This window comes from Anser anser (assembly GCF_964211835.1).
Source record: "Anser anser genome assembly, chromosome: Z".
NCBI classification, from domain to species: Eukaryota; Metazoa; Chordata; class Aves; order Anseriformes; family Anatidae; genus Anser; species Anser anser.
In genome coordinates, this window is record NC_139723.1 from 72,429,518 (window position 1) to 72,447,685 (window position 18,168).

The 18,168-nt window shown below is 42.8% G+C and overlaps 1 protein-coding gene across 10 annotated transcripts in view; it reads right to left on the minus strand.

The window, feature by feature from the left end:
* The window catches only part of NIM1K (NIM1 serine/threonine protein kinase), a 28,010-nt gene extending 10,893 nt beyond the window's left edge, over nucleotides 1-17,117 (minus strand). The window contains exons 1-4 of one of the 10 annotated variants that reach the window (XM_083818407.1): nucleotides 7,409-17,117; nucleotides 7,001-7,154; nucleotides 5,770-5,862; nucleotides 86-5,644 (exon numbers count right to left, since the gene is read on the minus strand). The gene's annotated coding sequence lies outside the window, so the exon portion shown is untranslated. Of the gene's footprint in view, nucleotides 1-85 lie in introns of all 10 variants that reach the window. The other 9 variants (XM_083818408.1, XM_083818410.1, XM_083818406.1 and 6 more) reach the window with 9 other exon arrangements.
* Nucleotides 17,118-18,168: the final 1,051 nt, after the last annotated feature.

The window sequence follows — 18,168 nt, forward strand, 5'->3', positions numbered from 1 at the left end:
AGTGCTAATCATGCAAACACGTCCTTTTGGAGTGGGGAGCTGGGCCTGACGGCTCTGCAGTACTGCCAGCGGTGGTAAAGCTCACCTCTCTGCTCCCAGCCTGCAGCACAACATGACCGATGGGCACAGGGGACACTCCACTGCTGTCATACAAGGATTCCTGGGACTCAGACGGAGCGTTGCACCAGTAATTCCACGCGTGGAGGATTGGGAAGGCAGACAGTCACCTACGGCACTACAATGAAAGAGGATCTGTGACAACGCCAGGTGGAGCTGGTCTCCAAACCCTGACAGGAGGAGGAGAGGCTAAAGGCACCACAGAAGGGTGAAGAAAGAGGAAGCTGACAACATCTGTCATAAAATGGGAACCAGAGTGGCACGAAAGCATTCACCTGCACTTGTTAAGCAGCGCTCTGCAGTGAAGACTGGAAAGAGTGGCTCTGCTTCTAGCTGTCCGCCCTGAAACGCACGCACTGTGGCTGTGGTGTGTCCCCTCACCTTCCCGTGCTCCGGCTGCACGGACAAAGAGCCTCCACGCTGCTCCTCGCCTTCACAGCTCGGGAGGGCTCCGCATCCCTGCCCCTCTCCTCCCTGAGGCGCAGGCTGCTGCTTGCCGCCTGCCTGGCCCCGCAACGCGCTTACCCCTGGCGGAGCTCGCAACTGCAGCGGAGCAAGAAGTTCGTGTTTTGTGATGTGCCTTTGGGCTCTTCTTAGTCTTTTTCAAAGATCTGAATCCTGTTTGAAGGTTACATATCAGGCAGCTGCAAGGGAGAAGGCTGTTTTCATGGCTGACAATAAACGTGTAAAATAGTAATATATAATCAATTAGATCTGGTGCCATGGGAAGCTGTCAGATCACCAGAAACATGGAGTGCAGAGAAAAAGGCTGGGAAGCAAACAGCCTGTAAACACTGCTCAAACTTCAAGGCAGAGCATTCCAATATATTGATATTGAATTCTCTAGATCTAAGTAGAGTCTAAATCCTGACAAATGCTGTATGTATGCCATCACTATGTGCCAAAGCCTGAAAATGTCAGTAAAGCAGAGACAGAGGAAACTGAATGAAGCCGTCGGGGTTCTCTCATCTGCCCAGCCTCCGGTAGCACCACAGCTGGCCTCTGACTTTCTTATTTGGCACCAGAGAAGAAACACCTGTGTGGAGGACTCCCTAGCAAAAATAAAAAAGAAACAAACACCGAAACCCAAACCTCACAGTACATATTTGTTCTCCTTTTCCATTTGGGGAAAGGTCAACTTCTTGTAGGATCACCTGAATTCTGGCCTATAGCTGTTTTCTGTTTTAACCTGTTCCATTTCACAATTTTAAGCATATTTTAGGTAACAAAAAGCTTGTTTGATGAACCTCAACCACATTTCACAGCTGTAATTGTGGACAGTACTCTGTCAGAGCAAAGCTTTTGGAAACAACTACTCAACCACAGTGACTGAAATTTTAGAAAGTCTGAAAAAGGACACTCTGGATAGCTGAGTCTCATGAATACCAGCCTATTCAGCATTAGAAGTCACACCACTAAAGACCACGTTCTGCAAAAATCATCAGGGCCTTTGCAGTTAACTGGCTGTATGGAAAGGGCTGAGTGCTCAAGAAGGATTTCCTTCAAACAGACCCATACGATCCCTCCTGAATACATTTAGCAAGGGCAAAGAGAAGGCAGCCAGCATGGGCTACACAAAAGTTCAGTACCAGAGTGGCAGAAACACTGCCAGGGAACGCCAGGACCTTGTGAGATGGGGTGTTAAGAGAAGGGCAAAACTGCATTAAGGCATTAGCACAGGGCGCTTTCAGAACTTGCCCCTGCCAAATTCTTACCGGGGCCCAACGTGCTCCTTTTTAGAGCACTGCCTACCACCGATCTCCCCCCTTCCAGGCGTCCCACTGTCAGCCTGGCAATCTCCTGGCACGTAGCCAACTGGCTAGGCTTCCCCTGTCTTTTAAGATGAGCTATTTCAGTATTCCTGGAGTTGGCAGAATATACACCATCTATTTCTGGCCTAGGTTCCTTACTGTAATCTAAACCAGTAAAATCCACCCTGACACGATAGAAAAGGGCACTGTCTGTAAAAGAAAACAGTAATTCCAGGAGAGGAGAAATAAACTGGGAAATCAGAAGTCATTCAAATACAATTAAGGACAATAATTTAACTTTTTTGTCTTCAGTATGGCTGTAAAACCTCATTATATATCTGCCCAAATTATTCATTACTTTAAAAAACAAATTGAACAAGCAAAAAGAAAATAAACTAACTGAACAACACACTACGAAAAGCAACACAAACTGTAGTGAATAAGACTTATCAAGCCTTTAAGACATGTCCCAACTCTGCTTGTTTGACCTTGTTGTTCAAATAATTTCCAGGTACTGATGTTCTGGTCCTGTTCTGAGAAGTGCTAAATGCCCTCAGACTTCAGCTGAAGGCTCACTTTAAATCCTGCATCACAGACCTGAGGAAATTTAGAATGAAATGGAAAAGGATAAAACAAAAAAGAGATCAGTGGAGATACACACTTTGGAACCTGACGTCCTACCTTGGCAGGCAAATAAAAGTGACCTGTTTTTAAGGAGCTTTGAATAGAACATGTGGAAGAGTACCAGCAGCTAGAACAGAGCTACCGGCACCATGCTTTGCAACTTGCTCTGTTTTATTATGCCTGTCTTTTGGAAAAGCAATAAAAAATCAGATTTGTATACTTAAGCAGCTGCAGCTCCTATTTCAATGAATGTGAAAGAAGTCACATAGGATGGTCTCCTACTGCTCGAGTCTTGAGAGTAACAGTTTGATTTTTATAAGAGGATGCCACTAAAGATTGTAATAAATTCACTAGAGTTCCCTTTTCAGCCCCTCTGCTTACTGCTCTGAAGAGAATGAGATTTTGGAGGTATTTCCTTAGGGCAGGGGATTAGCTCTATTTGTTTGACTTCTCCTGAAGAACAGCTCGTCTCCTTAGTACATTCTATATACTGCAAGCCACCTCTGGAACTGAACTGAATTTAAAGGGCTTTTTAAAGTCATTGGTAAGAAAATACCGATCTTTCTCTTTTACTATAGCTTTGAAAGTTCAGTTTGTGCAAGAAAATACCAGCAATCTAATACACTCATATGTTCAGAAGACCTACCTTTCACGAAAGACAAGAGAGCCCCGCAGGACGGTTGACAAGACCTGTATCACAGACCAAACACAACACAAAAGCCCTCCTGTGCAGCCACACAGCGTGTTCATTTACACAGGGAAAGCCATAGCTCCACTTCTGTACTTTTGCTCCAGTAATATTGGTTCAGCGCAGGGCTGCTGTGGCCAGAGGAAATCAGTGTTTGTTCAAGGTTTGTCCTAAGCACATTTTTTGGGGGATTTGAATAAGCAGCACCCTCGGTGTTATTTCTGTGAACACCAGCAAACAGAGTGACTATATAAAATACACACGTCAGAGCTGCATATGGGTAGCAAAACATATTCAGAACACACAACATAGCACAGCTACAGACTAAACTCAGATTTGTACAGTCCCAGCTGAGGTAGGAAGAAAAGCTAATAGCGCTCAACATTGACTGTGGAGAGCCTCCAGAAACAGCTCTCTTCCTGTCCAGGTCCGCATGCCACTAATTTCAGTGCATACTAGAATTACTACTGTTTTTTGGCAAGGCATTCAGTTTGCCAATTATTGTTCCATGAAAAATAGACATGAACAACAACATATCCTTTAACCTTAGAAATACTCTTACCTTAAGCACGACGTTGTTCTTCCACTCATGGAAGATTACCACACACAGCAGCCAATAGGCAGGCAATATAAAACATAAAAATTTACAGCAGAACATGCATAAGCTTTATTTACTTTTTCACTTAATTGAAACCCTATTTCTCTAATGCGAGATAAACGCCACAGCATTTTAAGACAATGACCGTAGCATGCATTGTAGTGAGGCACAGCACTCCATTACCTCTTTTAGTGTGGTTTAGGTTTCGACAAAGCACGGAGGTACCACAACACGAATGTATGAGTGACTACTTTTAAGCAGATCCTCCAGTGGTCTGAAGCAGCACATAGCAAGCAGGCACCTCCAGCTCCTCCAGCCCAGCAGCGCTCACACAACCTGCAGACACAGGGCAACTCCCAGCCGCCCTGGGAGGCTGCACCAGCGCCAAGGCAAAGCAATCTGCATGTCTTATCTCTGCATGTCTTAGGGGCACCAGGCACAAACATGCCTTCAAGATGGCAAAGTGAAAGGGAAGGCTAACAACAAAACTGAAGAACAAGGACTATTATTTTTCCTACTTCGGATTAATTGATGAAACAGAACACAAGCATCTTCAATGCTTTCCATATAAAACCCAGCTTGATGGCTGCAGCACTGACAGAGGAAGCAGAAGAGATGATAAATGCTTGTCCTGCAACTGACTTCTTCACCTCAACAAAGCGCCTGTCTGTTCCATGTGTTGATGCTAAGCCAAGCAAATCAGAAATCCTGCTGTAAAAAGAATAAAATAAAATAAAACAAAAACACCTAGGAACACAGTGATTCGATCCACATCTTCCCCTATAATTGTGACAAAGAGGAGAAGACAATGCACTTTGCAACCTGTATATAAGTTTAACTAGCCTGAGCCCAGTGTGCCCAAAGCAGGGTATGAAGGGCTAGAGGGATGAAGAGCCACCAGCTCCCTGTGCTACAGATGTGGGTGCAAGGGCATTACTTGATGTTCCTGCCAAAAAGCCAGAGTGGTGAAATCTAGTTCAGTTGACCTTGCTGTGCTCTGATCTGGCATCACTGTAGCAGGTACAGACACATTGAAACACCTTTGTCTAAAGCGAAAAAAAAACAAGGTAGGGACAGAAACAGTATAACAAAGCGATGATCCCTCAGACACAGCAGCTCACTGCCAGAACAAGTTGGAAGAGATTTTGCAATTTTATTTACTTCAGTTACCACTACCAAAACCAGATCTCAGACTAACACTGCCCCTACAGCCAGAGCAAGGGTGCCCACACGTGGTACTGAGTCCCCCAGCCCGGCCAGAAAGATACAGACCACCCAGTGAGAGACATCGAGTGCCTAAGCAGCAAATCCAGCCTCCCTGGCCCTTGTCACAAACGAGCAGAAATGAGCTGTGAAAAGACCACAGCGGGCAAAGCCTCCCTGAGGGGTTCACAGCCCTGAGAAGGGGGGCTAACGCGCCACCTGGGGGAAGGTGTCCATCAGAGGATAGTCAGCATTTCAGTAAAAGAGCAGCCGAAGACAGGATCCTAGTTTTATTTCCCACTGGGATAAAGGAAAAGCTGTGGTGATGAAAATGGAAAAGAATAATCTTCTCTTCTTGGTTCACGCGAGGATTCATTTTATGAAATAAGCCAGTTTAAGGACAACATAAGCATTTGTTACACAATTGCTTTATAACCCATCTGTTTCCACAGATATACCCAATCCTGCAGGCAGAGATATGTCTGCAGGCCCCTGCAACCTCTGCTGCCAGCCTCTCTCCACCAGAGGAACCTCCTCCCCTGCTCTCCCCATTCCCCCCCCATGTTCTAGGCACCTTCTGCTTGACTGAGTGCCCCCCATGCTCCTCAGAAAGGCTGAAAACTTCATCTTTGGGTTGACGCCACGCTGCCTATGGGACAGACCCTTAAAGAAAAGCACAGATGCTGAGTCTCATTAAGGGGAGCAGCAGACGGACCCCACGCCCCGTAACATCCACATGGGCAGCTGAGGGACGTCTGCCGGCCGCATCGTGGGTATTGCCAACTCACCTGTCTGCTTCCCCGAGCAGGGCAGCAAGCAATATTTGGGGCATGGAGCCCCCAGGCTGGGAGGCAGACCTCTGTGGAGCTGGTGCTTGGCTGCTACCGAAACGAGAATAAATGCACCATGGTCAGCGCAACAAGAACCGTACTAAGTGAATACATAAAGGCCTGTGAAGTAGAAGCTAGAACATGGGGAAAAAATCCCTTTTATCTTTCTGCTGCATTGCATGATAAACAGCTAGAGACAGAATTAATTAATCTTTGAGTTTCAAATAAACTTGCATTAAAAACAAAGACAAAAAAGGAATTTATTAATAGAACCCACTGATTTCCCAGGCCTTTGAAATACATGGGAGGAATTAATTTGAAGTCTGACTGTATTTTGAAATAAAATTTAACCTGGCCGGTCTCCTTCTGTTCCTTCCCTGAAGTACAATGTAAATTGGTCATGGAAATGTTCTTCCAAGATAAAAACAGCTTCCAACGTGTTCTCTGAGGCAATAAATGCAACAAAAGTCTTTATCGGCCTCTTAAACACCAGGACAAAATTTAAACCTATTTCAATTACATCACTAAAAATTAATTTGACTCGTATACTTGCAGTGAAGAAAATGAATTCTCTGGAAAAAGAAAGCTATGGCAAAGAGAAGTAAGAAGCAGACAATTCTCTGTGTGCCGTTGAAATCACAAAAGAAATCAGTCTTACTGCAAGAAAATGGTGGTATATTTATGCAGATATACACTGCTAAGCAGATGGCCTGCAATAAAGTGGTACTGCAGCTACTTGCAGGAAAGAGAAACATGGAATGCGTTTCCATATGTACGAAAATAGAGAATGCTCTATTTTATATTGTCTGTCACAGTTTTCTTTCACTATTCACCATGTACACATTAGATGGGCCCCAACAACTACAGATAACTCATTACCTCTTTTAAAATCATCAAGTTTAGTTGCATCTATATATATGCACTCCCCAAAAGTACTTATTAGTAAAAGATTAAGTATGCAGAAAGTAAATTTTAAATGAATCTGGGCAGAAGGTAAGCAGTGGCTCTTATTTTCCAAGGAGCTATACGGAAAGACAAATTCTGTACTGACATTTCCAGTTTTTCAGAGTAAAGTCTGAGACACTGAGGGGATGTGTCCTGAATCAGCATTAACAAGCCATTGCGTTGCAGTAATTATATCACTGAACTTGACTAAAGGAAGGTGTAGATGTACACACGCAGTACTCACGTAGCAGTGGCAGATGTCAAGGAGAAACGGGTCACTGCCATGAAGATTGTCTGCTCAGTTTTATCAGTGCTGAAGAAGGTCCCCTGAAAGCATCTTTGCAACTGCTCTGTCCTTGCCAGTTTCAAAGGTCTCCAAGTGACAGCAGTACTGAGAACTTTCAGAACAGACAGCGAGAAAAAAAAAATCTACATAGAGACATATTTGTACTTTTTATCTAATTTTTATCTAATCTATGGCCTTCTGTATGTCCTTCCTGCACCCTGAAGGAACACAGCCATGAGGGGGCACAGCCACAGGCTCACTAGACTCTACCATGCCGAAGCTGCAACTAACTTCTGGAAACTGCTTAGTGCTTGGTAAGCATTCACGACCCAGCAAGAAGCTTAGCAGGAACTGATTTGATCTTACCTGACACCTTAAGGTGCTAGCCTCTCAATATCAAAGAAGTGTTGCCCGCTAGTGAATGCCCTGCACTGAAGTGAAATTAGAAGTGAAATCAGCATCGGCATTTTTGAAACTGGGATCTTCAGAAAACAGCCTTGTTACAGTCAGCAGCATCCTAAGAACATCCTACTGCCAAGTGAACTGTTCTTTCTGCTGGGACGCACATTAAGGATCCTAAGCAAGGGACATTAATCCAAACAAGATGGAGCACGGCTCTACATTTTATTCTTTTGCAACCTTGTTGTTGCAGTGTTGCAACTAAATGCTTAGACATGCATCCCCGAAACCTGCTAAAATAAGCTTTAGTTTAGTTTCGGTTTTGCTTTTAAGTTTGCCTGGTTTTGGAGCCCTGAGAAGTTTATAACATGTCTCTCAAAGCAGTGTTTCCAAATGCAGCAGTGTGAGCAGAGGAGCCTGTACCCAACACCTTGAGGCAGCTGCCCTGTCCTGCCGCCAGGACAGCAGAGGTCTATGGGCAGGCACAAACCAAAACCCCTCTGACTGGGAAGGTGCAGAAGGGGAACACCTCAGATGCCCAAGCAATTCACAGCTCGCTGTTGATCCATGGTCAGAGACATGCAAAAGTTGCTACATCCCAAATCCCTAACACTGTCCTGCCTTTCATAATACATTTCAACAGCAAAAGCTTTCCTGACTTGAATGAGACAACATTAACATTATACATTTTGCTATATTTAATTTAATTAGCTAGCCTTATTGAGATTTGCAGCATATCTGTGTTGGAACACAGATTATTACTATATTTGTCAAACCGAAGACTCGTGTAAACTTGGTCCCATAAGAAAGAGTAGCACAAATTTGAGTAGTCAGCAGCATTAGGAAAACAGTTCTTTCCAATTTCCATTTTTTTCCAATTTTTTTTTTTTTTTTTTTTTTTTTTTTTTACTTCTCCAGCTAGGAAACCATTTTTTTCTAATTAAACGCGCTGGCAAAAAAACTGTTGTTCCAAAATTTCTGGAACTGCTGAATATATATCATGTGGCATTTGAACTACCATACAAAGGATCATAAAATTTACCACACAGAGGACTATAAAAGATCTCCAAAAGTTACAAGAGATGATACTCATTAACTTTAAAAATAAACAAACAACAACAACAAAAACATATTCTACATTCAAATTTGGGGACAAGATTTTGACAAGCTTGTGAAAATACAAATTAGGAATAATTCCAACTCTGTGGTATTACACAGATATAAATTATGCTCCATGGTTTCAGGAAGCAGAAGGTAATTGATAAATAAACAAACAAACAAAAGCCAAGATATGCAAAAGTAGAACATAACTAATTTTAGAACAGCTCTAAACCATATTCTTCCCTGCAAACACCCATTCCCCCAGTGCATACTCTTACCTGACATTTACAAATTCAAAACGGCCGTTCACAATGCATGATTCAAAATACCAGATTTAGGAAAAAGTCTATAGGTAGGACACTCCAATTCCTTACCTTACTTCAATTTCCTCCCTGCAGAAATTGGCAGGAAAATTGCAGATAAGAATCCAGAAATGAATCTGACAGTAGAGGCACAATCATATATATGCCAAAGAATTTATAAACTATTCCTATTTTACTGAAATTCTGAGAGAGCAAACTGTTTTTATATAGACGATAATATAACGCCTCTAGCATATCATTCACTGCCACTGTCCTGGATTTGCTTAAAGCTCTGTCCCTTTAGAGCAACCTTCTATCAACACAGAAAAAAGTCAGCTGCTTGAGAGTAGCACAACTCAATGAAAGTGGAAAAAAACTCTAGTTTCATTTTACACTGTAAGGGGGGGGGGAAACAACAACAGAAAAACTAGTGGAACTAGCTGCTAATAACTGCTTTTAAAAAAAGGAAAAGAAAATGTACAAAATCAGAATATTATAAGAGTCTACTACTTTAATAGAGATAATTGCTTCAGCTATTTATCATAATTAAACTAGGAAGTAAATTAAATCTATGGGATGGGATTTTTGTCAAGGCACTTAGGAATGAAGCTGCCGTTTAAATGAAATGTGCATGGAATTGCATGCTCACAGGAAAGCATACTGAGGAAAAAAAAATTACATTAAATTTATAATGACACTTTTCCCTAATGCTAAAGGCAGCACTCAGGGCGTTGCCTGCAGTTTGAACGACCCCCCATTAAAACATACGAAGTCAAACAAAACCGGTAGGCTTTCTAAAAATGATCTGAAAATAGAGGGAAACATAAACAAGAGATAGGAGAGAACAGTTCGGCCTCCACAAACCCAGCCGGCTAGCGAGGCGAGGCCAGCCAGACAAAACAGGATGAGAAATGCTCAGCGTTACCCCGAAGCCCGATGGCGGGGCAGCTGGCAGCCCAGGAGGCCACCACCCCTCACGCTGGGCCTGGTGGCTTGGCCTGGTGCTGGTCAGGACGGCGGCCTGGGCCTGGGCCCGGGCCGGGCCTCACCTGATGGACGCACCAGCCCTGGGCACGACGGCAGTTCTCACCCTTCCGCCACCTGGATTATCGAAAAAAAGTGTGGTGAAGAAGGGCAAAGTCACAACCAGTGCTTGTCAGCGCTTTACAGATTACTAAACCTTGAAGGGGATGTGTTGGCAGCATTTCTGCAGTGAGCTGCTCAGGGTAGACATAACACAGTGTTAATTTTGCCTGATAACACATCACACGTGAACAGTCAACACCGCCTTGAGACAGAACTGCCTTATTTGATGGCACAAAACTTCTCACTGTGAAGATCAACATGTTCTTCTGGCTCCTCCAAAGCTTAGTCTGTGACTAGATCTTCATCAACAATATTTACTTTTCTCTCTCTTCAGGGCAGCAGCATATCTCAGTGCCACACTAGCTCAGAGGAAAGGAACGAAAATGCATGTCTCTTGCACCCTCGCATTGAATTACCTCTTAAACTCAGCTAATCACACCACTTTATCTGGTGACAACACGTAGAGCTCAACAGAAATGCAAAGAGATTGTTTTCATAACCTCTCAGTCATGGGCCTGGCGTGAACAGTTTCCCATCACCGTTTACTGGGTTCAGAAATAATTCTGTCCGTTTTTGTTTCTAATTTTTTAAACCTGGCAGTACCTCTAGCCTCTCAGAATGCAAAAACACATCATTCACCACACTGATCATGACAGTACTGAACACCAAAAGTTAGAGAACCATTACTCTGAAAGCCTGCTCCCATCTCAAAGCCAGCTTCAGGCCCATATCCTGCCCCCCTGCACTCTCCAGAACTCCCAAATTTTGCTTAAACATGCTACAGAATTAGATGCATGCATACTTTCCAGACACTGTTAAATGAAAACCAAAGCAAAAAGACAACCTCTCCTTCCACATTGTGCTCAACTCTTGCTCATGAAAATAATTAGATGTGCCCATAGACCTAACACACTATTCACTCTAGGCAATGTCACGTTTCTGCTTACTGCTCCTGACATTCCTTCAAAGCTCTGTGCTTTTCGTATTTTTCCATTACAACAAAACAAACAAAAAAAAGGGCATTAAATTGCTGTTGGTATGTAAAGTTCACTCTGGAGAAGTAAACAGGTTGAGCCCGTGGCTTTACTGAGCTGTTAGCATGTGCCCAAGACACAGAGAAGACTAAAAAGTTTCATAAGCTGTGGGAAATGGACTCGAAACATTACAGCTGAGACGCAGAGGATCGAGTCTCATTTCTGATGAAAGTGGGGTTTGTTCACTTTTTCCATTTTAATACAAACATATAGTTCTTCACCAGTTAAAGGAGGTCTGGCAATACATTTGCTAATTCTGAACTTCTTCAGTTACGATCCTAAATTTAAGAAATAATTCTGAGCGTTATTTGAGAAGTCCTATAATATTATTAATACAGACTCAAAACCTTTATGCCAAGGATTCTAACAAGGCCAAATGCTCAAAAGCTGAGTTCTTTTCCTTCAGCTCATATGAGATTTCCAGTTCCAGGAAGGTTTTCTTTCAATTATTGTTTCATAGTAGCTTAGATTTTACTTCTAATTTCCAAAATACCAACTGAAGAGAGAAAAATAATGGAAATAGAGGCATGTTTTCGTCCTTCCTCAAACGGTTTCTCCAGGTCACCTAGTGGTTGTATTCCAAGATTCAGATAAAACATAGACACCCTTTGAGCATTTCCATATCCATTCTGTACTGAAACATATTTATCAATCCCCAACTTAGCACAATATGCTCATATTTTACACATAGGAAAACTATGCTGGCACACATAAAATTTACCTACAAATATAAATAGGATCAGAGTACAAATCAGATTTAAAATTCAGGAGGCAGATGTCCTTGGCATCCTTGGCAGACATCCCATGTTCAAAGCACTGAAATCCCATACACACATCATGTTGTATTTACTGCTGAGAGGACCAGCAGAGAGCAAACCCAAAAACAAGCTCAGTGCAAAAGCTGCCAAATTTAGGGAGTCTTCATACAGGACTTCTGAAGGATTAGACGTACGCAGAACTGTATTGCAACTAATTGTTGTGTCGGTATTTACCAGCTGAAGCTCAGGTCCCCAGTAGAAAATGACTCTGATATGAACAAGGGATTGATTTTCTTTTTTCAGGCTGTAGCAGTCAGATACCATTTTATGTGCGTGGTGTGCAGACAGACTACCAGTCACAACATCAACACAGCTGCTGAATCTGCCAGCCTTCAAAGCACGGACACACACACTGAGTGCTTCCTCCAAAAGTAGTTCTGGCCTTCTCAGCGTTTCTCCTTACAGTTTCAGATAGTTGTGCTTGTCTCTAAGGTGTCCTGAATGGTAACAGTAAAGAGACAGAAGAAAGCCTCTTTCACTGGGTATGCACACACATCAGAAAAATGCAGGCTCAGTAACAGGCACCAGTGAAACAAAAGCTATACAGGTCAGACACAAGTGTGTGACTTCAGGGGCTCTCACTCAGTTTTCTTTTCCCTGTACTATAGACTTGAATTCCTTCCTCTGAAGGAAGCAATTTCTGAAACAACACATCTATTAAGAAAGCTACATTCTTGTTGTGAGTTAGTGATGCACTTGCTCCACTTTTAGCCTTCACTGATAGCAATATTTTTCCCTATGAATAGTGGAAGAGGCAATGTCCCAAGACAGGCACTTCTTTGCAAATGTCCCATATTGCCTCAGACGTCTGTTAGACGGAGCTGACAAAAACAATTCCTTTCCTTTAGAGAAGTTATTCTACATCAGGACAAAACCAACTGTCGTATGCTTTTAAATGAAACAAAACCAACAAAAAAACAGATCGAAAGAACTACTGTGAGGTAGCTCTGTTACTGGAGCACCTGCTTAGACTTTGGCAGCACGTGTTCGAAACCCTGTGGTAAGCCCTGAGGAAGGGTCTCAGGCCCAGCCTTGTCATCACACGGGAGAACACTGTAACTACACAGCTATCCCACAGGCATGCCTTGAAAACCGTAACTGCAATTAAAGCAAGTTGCTGTGAGGATGGGACAGGACAACAATTCACCCACTGCAATGCAGTCCTGTATGGCGTTTCTTTGATGCCATGTATGCACCAGACTATCACCCTCTCACATGAAGTCAAAAAAAAGGTTTCCCAGCATCAGGCTTATGGGAATAGCTCTATACAACATACCCAGATGAGAAAGTGTGATATTTAGTAAGAATTAAACCTCAGTTACCATGTGTTTCTTTTGAACTCAGAGACTAGAAAGTTTTGGTAACTCCAACCCATGTTCCCACGTGTATTCAGTACGTATCACTTGGCGACTGTACTTTCACGTGAAGCGTAGGGCTAGGTTTGAACTCCAGACCTTTCATTTTTCTGCCAAACACATCCTCAGGAGGTCATCAAATCCTGGGTCACCAGAGACCAAGAACACTAAAGAGGATGGATGATATAAGCTGCGTCTGGGAAACAAGCCAAGCCTGGCTCTTACTGATGCTCTGGCTCTGATTGTGATGGGGAACCCGCAGCTCTTTTTTTCTACTTAGCAAGACGTCAGTTGTTTCAAGTGGCATCAACCAGCCAAAAGGGGTCTGGGACAGCAGAGATCATGATGGGGGGAGGAAGGGGAAATCAAAGAAAAACAAGCAAGAAGGCCTAGAAATAAAATACTTTTGAAAAATCTTCATTACTGATGCAAGAATCTGTCAGCATTAATTACAAATAAACTGCTTTCAAGAGAAACCTCCACCAAATGGAGCTGATTACACTTCAAATTAAGATAAAAAACTGTCATTTATATACCATAGAAGAGCAGACACTTATTAGCTCTGCTTCTGAAATGCTGTCCTTTGAGTTTCTTTTAAATCTGATCCTGCTAAAATCTGAGCATTTTTCAAGACATCATGAATGTGCCAGCCTAATGGGAGCCCTCCGTGTGCATCCCCGGCCTCTGGATGACACCTGCCTAAACACAGCTCTGGTGATAAATATGATAACACAGTCCTTAAGGACAGGAGGGCAGCCATGCTCTCCGCTTGCTGCATGCAGCAACACAGATAAAGGAAGCCTGTGCTGGAGGTGTTTCCTGCCAAGCAGGAGGATGCCAAACATACAGCCACACGTGTCAGCAATGCCTGTGTTCAGTGCGGTGGTGCAGATGTGCAGCACACCTACACACAAACTTGCTATGGACCAGGAAATGAATGGCGTGCTGTTGGTGAACCCCTCGCTGCTTTACCATCAGCCCCGGGAACTCTCCACTCTGTGGAAGGCGGGACACATGGTGATCATCCCTGCAGCACCTACATCCAGAATTTAAGAAAAAGCTCTGATTAGTGCTTTTCATTACTTCACACCCACCACTTGCCTCTGTGCTGTAAGTTGGGGGCAGGGGCAATCATTTCCACTAATGTATGTCTCAGTATATTTCCAAATGTCAAATACAAATTATAAAGAAGAAAAATGTGTTTGTAAACACAAGTACACAAAGAAAGCAAACGCTTTTGAAATACAGAAATTACCTAAATCATCAATTAATACTGTGCTCCAAGAGAAGCTCAGCTGTAACTGGGTAATAAATAGTCACCTGAAGAATAGGTATTTCCAAATATGTTACAATAAAGCTGACCTGTAATTATAAACTCAGACTTCCAGGTCTCCTGTGACATTTAGCAGCCTACCATCATCCAGAAGGGTATAAACAACACTGCCACATAAGAAACAACCTTATGTTTTCTGACTTGTAAAAGAGTAGTAAGATGAAGCTATATTATGCTCTCAAAGGGTTGCAGTTATGGCTTAGTTTCCAGGTGGAGATCCTCGGGGGTTTGGGGCTGTACCAAAAGCATCGTGGCCAACAAGGCAAGGGAGGTGATCCTCCCACTCTGCTCTGCTCTTGTGAGACCCCGCCTAGAGCACAGAGGAGGGCCACAAGGATGTTCAGAGGGCTGGAGCACCTCTCCTGTGAAGAGGGACTGAGGGAGTTGGGGTTGTTCAGCCTGGAGAAGAGAAGGCTTCGGGGAGACCTTATAGCAGCCTTCCAGTACCTAAAGGGGCCTACAGGAAAGCTGGGGAGGACTCTTTGTCAGGAGGTGGGGTGATAGGATAACCACCAGAGCATTAACTTCCTGCCGGATTCAGAAAAAAAACATTCTTTCAACTATGCTGTACAGAAAACAGTACTATATATGGCCCTATTTTGGAGGAGAGGGTTGTCATTTTACATAAATGCAGTGTCTCTAAGAGGCCACCCTGCACATAAAACTGGGCCTGGGTACCTTGACTTTGTGAAAGCTTTCACAGACACTGAAGGTCACACGTACGTTGCAGTGAACTATTGGAAAAACTACGGTAGTAATAATGTAATAACTTCAAAATTAGAAAAGAGGCATATGCAACTGAGAATCAGTCCAAACGAGGAGTTCTGAATTCTTTAACGCCAGCTCAGTTTCCAAGCACGTTCTAACTGCTTTGCAGGCAATACTCACATTTTTCATTTCCTTCCAGATTAAATACTTTCTCGTTTTGCAACAAATGCTTTAAAATTTGTGACGCGTTGCCTCTTATTGTTGCACAGCGTAATAACTGGTTTATCTTAAAGAGGGATTAAAGAGTCCTTAAACTATTCACCCACTTGCTAAATCATAAACGGTATCATAACTTAGAACAATTATTTATTAGAAACCTCTGACAGATCCTGAGTTTGGGATGCTAAGCCAAGTCAGATACTTCTATTACAGCTACAAATTGCTCCATGGTTTAACTCTGTGTCTGAATGTGCACCACTTTGACTCTGGACATTATGTAGAAGATAACGAAGAGCATTTAAACCAGCTGTTATCTAGCAGCTCAGTATTGATGATCTAATTTGGAAACTGGATTAAACTGAACGGATTAGCACACCGCTGTACAGCTGCATGGATTTAAAAGTTGTCACGACAACCAGTAGAAAATGTATCCCCCTAATCCTCTCTGAGCAGATCTGTCTCCATGCAGCATTAACAAGATTTATCACTAGCACAGACATACTTACAGTTATTTTATTGCAGAGATCTAGATAGGTATAATCTCTAACTCTCTCTGCAGCTTAAAATACCAATTCACAACCAAAAGGAAAGAGAGGCTCAGATTATGAATGACTTCTGGAAGCAGTGAAATGTCCTCGGATGTTATCTGGAATGTATAATTTCTTAAAACAGATTAGTGTTTTTCAATTAATTTTCAAGGGTACTGAGTATACAAGTATGTATTTATGTTATCAATGTAATAAAGTGACTATTATCCCATGCTTCCCACCTCAGGTACAGTCCTCTTATTTTTCTAGCGTAGCAAGAGACACAAAGATGTCTATTTCAGAGTTATCTTTCTCAATAACTTCCCTGCTGCGGAGATAAAAGTCTTTGGTATTATGCTTCAGGAAAGACAGTCAGGAGCTGGACAGTATTTTCAGTTCCAATACTGCCTGATTGCAGAATTATTTGTTCTGTGTAACCATAATAAAATATAAGGAAAAAAAAAAAAGGAAAAGAAAAGCCATTTACCTATTTTAAACGAGCAGTCAGAGGTTGAGCTGATTAACATCTGCGTTTAGTGTCCTAAAGCAACAGAGTGCTACCTACACCTACCTGTGGGTAAAGGACTAGCTTTTCCCAAACACACAGCATGGAGATTTTGCCATTGCCAGCTAAGAGTTTCAAAGGATGGAGTTTCTTGCCTGCCTCACAGTAAAAATCAGGAAGAGAAGCAAGTATTCCCAATTCCTGGGGGTCTGGAATAGTGCTTGGGGCCAGGACTGCCCATGCAAAAGTTGCATGTTTCCAGCTGCGAGGAGCTAATCCCGTTGCTTGTCAGTATGGTTCAGATTCATGTGCTCTCTTTTGTCATCTTCCCCACCCCAGTGTAAGTTTGTCTCCAAAAAAAGCAAGCAAACAAACAAAAAAAATCCAAATCCACGCCAAAGAACACATTTTGAACATATATCTTACAACCACCTGTCATTCATGCTTCCCATAAACAAAGCATCACAGCTGACACAATGCAGTATCTGCTCAGGTCAGTGCCCTGTACCTCACAGAGTGTGAACTTGCAGTGCACCCACTGCAAAGAGCATCGTCCTGAGAAGTTCGACCTACAGGATGCAGAGAAAAGTCCTCTTCAGCAAAGTGCTAGTTTATGAGTTCATTGTAATGCTGCTATACTATGAACCAGTTCTTTTCCAGTGCTACATCTTTTTTTTTTCCTTCAAAACAAAATTACTATATCAAAATGTGTTACCATAAATTATTTGTACTTGTAGTAGTAGTGCAGGACCTGTGTGGAGATCAGTTGCGTTAATTTACAATATCACTTGGAGTATTTTCATAAGACAAAGCTAAGGACCTCACAACCAGAGAACGTTTTTAAAAACACCCTAGAACTTGCAATTTTTAAAACAACAGTCTCAAAAGAACCCCAAGAAGTAACTGTAAGAATAGCAAAAATGAGCACATTCAGGTATATTTGTAGCATATGATACCACAGATTAGAAAGGAGATATCAATTGAATTAAAATTGTTCTCTCTCACTTATAGCAATAGGATTGCTCAGCCTGTGGAACTATTCTAGACCTGAGAAAACATTTGGAAAGAAGTTATCCAGAGAAAGAAAAAAATGCTTTACAAAAATGGCAAGAAGAAAAAAATACAAAACTAATCTTCCTTCTCTCTGGTAATGTTAGTAGCAGAGGTGTAATAGGAACTGACAAAACATGGTTGTGTATTTAGCTTAGGACACTTTGCAACATAAGTCTAATCTTGCTTTGAATTTACTTTATTATTATTATTATTACTTTACACACACTCACTCCTTTCTCTCCCTGAAAATGAGTATTCTTCTTCATTTTACTGTATTTTCCTTCTTACCAGTGGATGGGAGGGCAATCTAAACATGCTCTAACACACAGACACCTCTGATTTTAGGAAATCAGCACCTCAGGAGCCAGTTTCAACACCAACCTGCATCCTCAAAGGGACAAGACCTGGAAGGGGAAAGCCCTGAAACAACAAATTTCCCGTGACACTTGCTGATGTCCGCCACCCGCTGTGCCAGCCCCTCCACCAAACAACGCCCTCACCCGCAGCTTCCCCGGCAAGAACAACCCCTTTCCGCCGCTCGGCTCCTCCTGCAGCCCCAGCAGGGACCAGGTTCCCCTCAGCCGCAGCCTCCCGACAGCTCCACCGGCCGGGAGAGGCGGCCTTAGGCTCGCCGCCCGAGGGGGACGGGGCTATCCCCGCTCCCCGCGCCCGACATTTCCTCCCGT